Source organism: Triticum aestivum, chromosome 2B (assembly GCF_018294505.1).
Source record: "Triticum aestivum cultivar Chinese Spring chromosome 2B, IWGSC CS RefSeq v2.1, whole genome shotgun sequence".
Lineage (NCBI taxonomy): Eukaryota > Viridiplantae > Streptophyta > Magnoliopsida > Poales > Poaceae > Triticum > Triticum aestivum.
The window spans coordinates 740312099-740319149 of NC_057798.1; the positions used below are offsets into that span (position 1 = coordinate 740312099).

Here is a 7051-nt window from a genome sequence, read left to right on the forward strand (position 1 = left end):
TTGCAAGCTTCAGAAATTCACTGCCAGGGAGACAAGAATAAAATATTTTAACTGTAAATATACTTAACCACTTTGTTTATGTTCAGTATAGCCGCATGCATCATTCCGATGCAGGCCGGGGATAACCTCCTTTTTGAAAAAAATAACTTTGTTTATGTTCATATAGTTACATGACCAACCAGTAGTATAGGGACTACAGACATGGTTATAGTTATGGCATCCCAACTAATAATAGTAACTGAACACTTCACTTTACTTCAATATGTAATGTAAGTAAAAAAATCATCTTGGATTTTCAGATGATTGGATGAGCTCTTTCTCCGAGCTGTACAGTCTAGTTCCTTCACTAGCTTTGCTTCCCATGTACTTCCTCCGTTCCTAAATATTTGCCTTTTTAAAGATTTCAACAAATGACTACATACGGATCAAAATGAGTGAATCTACACTCTAAAATATGCCTATATACATCCGTATGTGGTAGTCCATTTGAAATCTCTAAAAAGACAAATATTTAGGAACAGCGGGGGTATAACTGAGCGATTGCAGCATTCTGGGTCACTCTTGTGATTTGAGAATTGAGGTGGAACCTCCAGTTCTGCACATCTTCAAGTGTTGTTTCAACTTGACTCATTGTAGGCCTTTCTTCACCTTTCAAACTTAAGCATGCTTCCGCTTTCCCTCCTCAAGTATCTAGAATATCTAACAATCGATTGTCTCTTGTAAGTGACACAAAATGTGATGCTAAGTTTGTTCCTTCTGATCAATGAGAAGATAAAACAGGGGTCACCCTTGTCAGTAGCTCTGCTAGGATGCACTAGTGCAGAACCAAGCAATAGCACCGGTTCGTAAGGCCCTTTAGTGCCGGTTCCATAACCGGCACTAAAGTGTGGGCACTAAAGCCCCCCCCCCCCCCTTTAGTACCGGTTCAGCATGAACCGGTGCTAAAGGGCAACCACGTGGCACGAGCCAGCTCCGGGGGCCTGAAGTCCTTTAGTACCGGTTGGTAAGACCAACCGGTACTATAAGGTTTGGGAGATTTTTAGTTTTATGATTTTTTTTCATTTAATTTTGTGTTTCCATTTTAATTCTTTTTCATTTGCTGGTATTTTATGATACTGCACATTGTACACGTTATGCATATATATATATATATATATATATATATATATATATATATATATATAGAATTTCTAGTAGAACCAATCATCGAGTTCAACATGATTGTCATGATATAAGCGTTCATATATAACACCACAAAAGCAAATCACTTAAGTTCAGAACGAAGAACACGGACATGAAAGGACAAGTACTAATTAAGAGCAGCATGAAGAACTAGCTAAATCACTCCTGCTAGCTACTCTCTCTCTCTGGTAAAATAGCATAGAACATGTATAGCTCTCCTGATTGATCATACTGGAGCATGCCGATGAACCTGTCTCCTAATCGTGGGCTGCGCTTCTCATTGCTGCCCCCTAGTACTTCTCTGCGATCATTTCCTCCAATCTTTCACTAGTAAGCATTCATCGCTTCTAGAAATCTTGAATGCATTCATGTGCAATGCAGGATATCTTGGCCGTAAGCTAACAATTGACATCTGACCTTTAGTCTCGATCCCCTGAGGCACAACTGTCATCGTAAGTCCCTGTTGAAGAACATCGTATAGTACTTAATTAATATACTTAGCAATAAAAGTTTAGCAAAAAAATATGTATGCAAAATATGCACTGAGGACAAATAGTAAATATCTTACCATCATTCCTAAATAGATGTGACCGTAGTTCAATACCATCACTATTGGTCGCACATTTTGAGTACTAACATTTCTAAGTGCAGAAAGAAAATTTGTCTTGACAGTATGAAGATCCTCAAGCCATGAAACATAATGACTTATTTCCTCGCAGTTTAGTTCAGCTCCGGGACAGTAGTAGGTCCTGTCTACCAAGCGCCGGACATGTTTGGTTGAATGGAGATAAGCTGTCAATAGAAATTAGTTGTCAGTTATTTTTGAATAAGCAATATTAAAGACAAAAATATAGATTAGAAGAACTCACATAATGGTAGAACTGGAGGCGTCTGCACATCGACCCATATGTCTCTATTACCTTCAATATCATCTTCCGGACGAATATCAAAGGTGATAACCATACCAGGCTCAAATGCATAAGCCTTGCATAGTGCTTGCCAAGTTTTGCATTCAAAATATGTGTATGTGTGTGTATTGTATACTTTGACGTTGAAAGTATAACCATCATGCTCAGTTTTCAGGTAAGCTCTCTTTACCTCCATAGTTTCCATATCTTTGAAACCTATCTTATCCAAGACAAAAATTCTTGCATGGCACGGGATGCGCTAGTAGAATAGTGAAAATTAAAAATTATAAGTCAGGCAAATGAAGCATATATAAGTCATGCTTAATTACGAAAACAGACTTTGTCGTTGTGACTTACTGTATCGAATTCGAAAGTCTCATCCAGCTTGATGCTGAATCGCCTACCATCAACAAGGAAATTTTTATCGCACTGGCCGCGCTGGTCTTCACAGTAATCGCACATAATGAAATTTTTTCCATCATCAGACGACATTTCCTATGTTCATATTAGGCGAAACATTAATCACTTACTAATTCAATTAATTCAACTACTTCTAGTAATTCAACTAAGCATTTACTAAAATAAACTAGTTATATTAATTCAAACTAAGCATATACTAAAATAAAGTAGTTCTATATATTAATTCAACTAGTTCAACTAAACATTTATTAAAAATAAACTAGTTCTCTCTATATATTAATTCAACTAGTTCAACTAAACATTTACTAAAAAGAAACTAGTTATATTAATTCAACTAGTTCAACTAAACATTTACTAAAAATAAAGTAGTTATATTAATTCAACTACTTCAAACTAAGCATATACTAAAATAAAGTAGTTCTATATATTAATTCAACTAGTTGAACTAAGCATTTACTTATTAAAAATAAACTAGTTCTATATATTAATTCAACAAGTTCAACTAAGCATTTACTAAAAATAAACTAGTTCTATATATTAATTCAACTAGTTCAACTAAACATTTACTAAAAATAAACTAGTTCTATATATTAATTCAACTAGTTCAACTAAGCATTATATTTACTAAAAATAAATTAGTTATTATATTAATTTAACTAGTTGAACTAAACATTAACATATTTTTAATTCATCGATGATAATATTTCTAACATTCTAAAAATAAACAAGATAGTTCTAATTCATCTAAACATTAGAAATTAAACAGAAAATAAGTAAAAAAATATGTGTGTGTGTAGTGTGTGTATATATGTGTGTACATGTGTAGTGTACGTGTAGTGTGTGTGTGTTTGTGTGTGTCTGTGTGTCTGTGTGTCTGTGTGTGTAGTGTGTGTGTGTGTGTGTAAATGTGTGTGTGTGTATGTATGTATGTGTGTGTGTATAGTGTGCGTGTGTGTGCATGTATGGAGCGGGCCGGGCGCGTACGGGCGGGCGGCGACGACGGGCGGCAGGGGCCGATGATGGCGACGAGACGGGCGGCGGCAGCCAGGGACGGCGACGAGACGTGCCGGCGGCGGCCGGGGACGGCGAGACGAGACGGGCGCGGCGACGACGACGGGCGGCGGGGGCGGCGACGACGATGTGCGGCGGGGGCACGCGGCGACGACGACGACGGGCGGCGGGGGCGGCGCGGCGGCGTCGGCGTCGTCGAGATCGAGACTCGCGCGCGCGAGAAAAGTGGAACGAACTGGCGACGATAACTGAATTTTCGTAAGTGCCATATATATAGGATGGACCTTTAGTACCGGTTGATGCCTCCAACCGGTACTAAAGGTCAATTTTGGCCAGCCCAAGCGGCGGGAAACGTGGGCCTTTAGTACCGGTTGATGACTCCAACCGGTACTAAAGGGCAACACATTAGTACCAGTTGGAACCTCCAACCGGTACTAATGCCCGTGCGCTGCCACCCACATTTATTTTTGAGTAATTTTTTATATAGTTATTTCTTTTCTGCTTTATTTTTTTCTTTTATTTATTTCTGAATAGTATTTTTTGCTGTATTTAGTTTCTTCTTCTTCTTCTTCTTCTCCTCCTCCTCCTCTTCTTCTTCTGCTTCTTCTTCCTCCTCTTCCTCTTCTTCTTCCTCCTTCTCCTACTCTTCTTCTTCTTGTTCTTGTTCTTGTTCTTCTTCTTCTTCTTCTTCTTCTTCATCGTCTCTGCACTCAGGGCTTATAAATCGCTTTTAGTCCCTCTCACTTCGTGAGGTGGGACTAAAAAAGAGCTTGCCATAACCTCATAAACCCGAATACTTCGAAAGAGATTGTCCAGTTTGTAAACGAAGTGCATCTAGTTTTTGCCGTAACCCTCTCTACTTTTTTGAACATGATATGTGGGTGAAATGATGATACCATGCCAAGTTTCAACTTTTTCAGAGTTCATTTGTAGTGCTTTTCAATTTCCAGGTCATTTAGTTCTCAAAACAAATCATTAAATGCATGAAAAATAGCAAATGAAGGCATAAACGGTTGAAAGTTGATGGCGTCGCTTTGAATGGTGCATACTGAACGCAAAAAATATAAGAGCATTTAGATCATGATCTTATATTTCTTTACAGTCTAAATTGACAATATAATCTTATAACATCAAAAATACTTTGATCATCAATGATCTTTGTGTGTACAATCTGAATTGTCAATATGAGTCATCAACGATTTATAAACCGATGAAGACTCATATTGCGGCCACAAATTCTACACATAGAGTTCAATGAAGACCAAGTGCTTGTGATAGTTTGAGAAATAACATATTTAAGATGGTAAAAGGCTTGTTAGGGGAGCGAGGTGGGACTAAAAACAGCTTGCCATAACCTCATTAGTACCGGTTCGTGGTACGAACCGGCACTAAATGGTGATGGTGGGGCCATAGCCTGACCGCAGGCTGACACAGCCTCTTTAGTACCGGTTCTAAAGGTTTGCCACGAACCGGTGCTATTGATCGCCGCCACGAACCGGCACTAGTGTACACATTAGTGCCGGCTGAAATTCCAACTGGCACTATTGTGCTTCATATTTGACCCTTTTTCTACTAGTGATGACACCAGAGCTGTAAACGTTGCTTTTCTCTATGAGCCGATTGGTGTAGCAGTATTCAGGATCAAGGTAACCATAGGTTCCTTGGACAGCTATAAGTATTCCTGTCTCGTTAATTGCAATTGACCTTGAAGCTCCGAAATGTGATACTCTGATGTTAAGGTACCAGTAAGTAGTATATTTGCACAATTGATATCTCTATGGTATACTATATGGAAGTGGCAGAGTGTAGATATGCAATGACCCTTGTTGTTTCCAGTGCAATCCTCAACCTATCTTTCCATGACAAGGGTTCTCACTTTGGGCTTGAAGATGAAAAGAGAGAGTTCCATTTAATCTGAACTCGTAAACAAGTAGAGGAACTTCTGTCTCAAGTCAGCAACCAAAGAGATACACCACATTCCTATGATTTGTCGGTGGAAGTGTGACAACCTCGTTGATGAACTAGTCGATTTCCCTTTGGACGACAATTTTAGCCTTCTTGGTTGCTTGCTCCAGCTCTTCCAAGCTGAAAATTCATCCATTCGGCTATATCTTTGTTTGAAGAGATTAGCTGCGTTAGGAGTAACCCATTGTTTTTCTTGAATAATTTTTGTCTCAACTTCTTGACTCTTTGTTGCTTAATTTTATTGCTAATTTTGGCGACACCCAGAAGTGAAAAGAGCAACCCAAAACCAGCACTAATTACAATTACGGTAATCACACCTGTGGAGAACGAAAATAAAGGATCAACTATAAAGTATATGCCACATGCATTTCAAATATTTGAACTGAAATTTTAGAACTATTCAACCAAAGGTTGTCTTGTAATTAAACCTGTAAAAAATGAAACCGGGGATTGATATATCCATTGAAATATTGAAGAAAAAACTAAAATTTTGAAATGACTCACCATGCCATGCATGATAATGGTTTTCTTATTGTATTTAAATATTTACTATAACAATCATATATGAAGTATTTTGTTCCAGTTCAATGGTCACATGGTATCTAGTTTCCTAAGCACACAACATTTTGTATTATTTTCCTTCTTCTTTTGTTTTGTCTTTCATTTCTGAATAGTCAGATGTTGATGCTTTCAGTATTAGGATAGGGAAAACTGAAAATTGCATAGTACTGTACCTGGGAGGCTGCCGATACTTTTCTTTGTTTTGTGTATATCTTTAATTAAAGTGAGTGGCTTTTGTTTGTAGTACTGTACCTGGGAGGCTGTCGATACTTTTCTTTGTCGAGCATTGGTATGTTCCAGGCATATTTATGCAGGTTACGTGGTGACATGGATAAACATCTAGGGATTGGAACTCGTTGATATCTGAAAGGGCAAAGAAAATGCAGTTGGGAAGCATAGAGATTTCATAAATGAAATACACAAATAGGCTTCTTTGCTATGCTGGGAGTGCAATTATAGCCTAAAAACGTCAAACCAAGAAACCGTCACTGATGCAAGGATTTCCCTAATGTCCTTGGGAACAGTTGCCCCATGCCACCATCTTCTGCCATAATTTAGACCAAAATAATACAGTAGCTAGCTAACAATGTTTAAGCTTGAGCGTCTACAATAAAACTCAGACCCGACATACAACGGGAACAATGTCTTTGTCATCCCTGATATCTCAGAGCGTAGTAGTTGAGTCTAGTACAGTACTGTTTTGTATGAGGCTAACAGCTAGCAGCCGCTTCAGATTCTTACTGGTTGGCTGAGCGCCCTCCTCGACCAAAAGAGCAGCAAATAATATGAAATGTAAGTCACCAGTCAAAGCCATGAGGAAGAGCTCAAGGATTCATGACACTAGGCTGACCATCCAAGAGAAGGCAGACACAGAGGGTATCACAAAAGAATCTGGAAGGTAATCCCTCTTGCTCCAAATATGCTTTTGCTATCCTAAATGCTGTCCCTAATACATATTATTATGAGATTGCTTTTAAAAAGTAATATTAAACTAAAATGATTCA

The 7051-nt window shown here is 38.4% G+C and overlaps 1 pseudogene; it reads right to left on the bottom strand.

Annotated features, from left to right (window-relative positions):
- Positions 1 to 282: 282 nt before the first annotated feature.
- On the bottom strand, positions 283 to 6588 carry LOC123039526 (putative wall-associated receptor kinase-like 11; annotated as a pseudogene).
- Positions 6589 to 7051: the final 463 nt, after the last annotated feature.